This window comes from Morone saxatilis, unplaced genomic scaffold (genome assembly GCF_004916995.1).
Source record: "Morone saxatilis isolate NCDOM2014 unplaced genomic scaffold, NCSU_SB_2.0 Contig15, whole genome shotgun sequence".
Taxonomy (NCBI): domain Eukaryota; kingdom Metazoa; phylum Chordata; class Actinopteri; family Moronidae; genus Morone; species Morone saxatilis.
Genome location: NW_023339707.1, coordinates 8,675,663 through 8,677,311, shown reverse-complemented (window position 1 = coordinate 8,677,311; position 1,649 = coordinate 8,675,663). Strand labels below are relative to the sequence as shown.

Below are 1,649 nucleotides of genomic sequence, written 5' to 3'. Positions count from 1 at the left end.
CACACACACACACACCTCACATTTTGTGTCACCCACACCATTACAACCTGCCAACACAAAACCAACGAAGAAGAAACTTGCAGTCAATACACTCGGGGGTGAGCTGAGTTAACCAAAGCCTGAACGAGCATGAGGGGAAACCCTGCATGTGTTTAATCCAATAATCTCATATTTACATGTTTACAACTGCAGAGTATCGAACCAGAGTCACGTAAGCATGAAGCAATGAACAGTGTCAGTTATCTCAGCACTGCTGATAAGTGTATCTGACGGGTTCATTCATGTATCGTATTTTAATAAACCACACCCTCAGAGAAGATGCTGGGTGTGTTTGGTTGTTTGTAGGATTAATTTCCTGCTACAGTTTAACCAGACATAAACATCAAATGTGACATGTTCCATCCCAGTTTGCAGATGCTTTTACATACTTACATCCTGCAGTGTAGATGTGCCTCTATTAGGGGTTTGATACAGTTACCATTCATCAGTTTGTCTCACATTATGTTATGAAACCACAGATGCAGCCTTCTAAGTGAGTGTTGAGCTGTTATGTTGCAGCGAATTAGCTTGACAAGTTGCTCGCATCGCATGGGAACAGCATGCATACACAATTACACACGGCGTACACAGAATCATATTCATGGTGTATACAGTATAATCTACCATGTATACAGAGATGCAACAGAAGCACAGCTTGGCCTTCTTTTTAGAGAGATGATGAGGGTAAAGGGTGAGGCAGAGAGATGAAGGGGGGACTGTGCTCTTGCATGTGTGATTATTAGAGCAGAAACAATCGAGTGCACACAGAATGCAGAGTGAGAGATATCAAGGGCAGCCAACTCAGACTGCATGTACGGCATTCCCCGACCGCCTGTTTCACTGCGTCTGTTGTGTGTTAAAAACAAAATTGCCTTTTAGACCGTCTTGCTCCGTTTGGTCCACAATGAAATGTGTCAAACTATGTTGCTGAAATTCAGAGCTCGGCTCGATGCTTGGATCTTCTGTGAAAAATTTGAATGGAATGTGTTGTGTCCCATGGCAGGCCACAACTATCTCGTTCTCTCTATTGTTGGACTGAAAACCACGAGGCTGTTTCTAGATCACACTAGAACAAAGGAAACACATGAGGACTGATTTGCAACCCTGCTAACATTCAGCTGAGTTGTAGATGACCACTATGATTTCAGGCCTGTTAATCTATTGTGATGTAAACAGCTGCAGAAGTGCACAAAAAAGAAATGATTTAATTTCAGTTTCTGAATTTCAATTCCACCTTTGTGACAAATTAATCACTTGATCTCTTCCTGGAGTTTTTCCTGATCTCAGATTGCTGCGCATGACTCCTCATTCATGCAGATCTGGTAAATGCAGGTAAAATTGATCAGAGGTCAGCTCTTCTGGCTCTCCGAGTGGCTGCCTAAATGTCAACCCAGACCAGGCCTGTCAGGTACGGTTGGATGCAAAGCTGCAGGCTTAAATGTCACATGTCACCACGGCTTGCTGCAGCGTACATTATGTCATGCATAATTTCATACCGTCTACCTTAATGTGTGCAGATGCAAGCTGGGCTGCTTCATGTATGTCTTGTTGGAGAGTCTCTGCGTGAGGTCGTTTTCTTTTCCAGGACAATCTCTGTGTGTGTGTGTGTG

At 43.4% G+C, this 1,649-nt stretch overlaps 1 protein-coding gene across 1 annotated transcript in view; it reads right to left on the bottom strand.

Moving 5' to 3' along the window:
* The window catches only part of LOC118323933 (transketolase-like), a gene marked incomplete at its 5' end in the record, with an annotated part of 13,510 nt that overhangs the window by 10,058 nt on the left and 1,803 nt on the right, over positions 1–1,649 (bottom strand).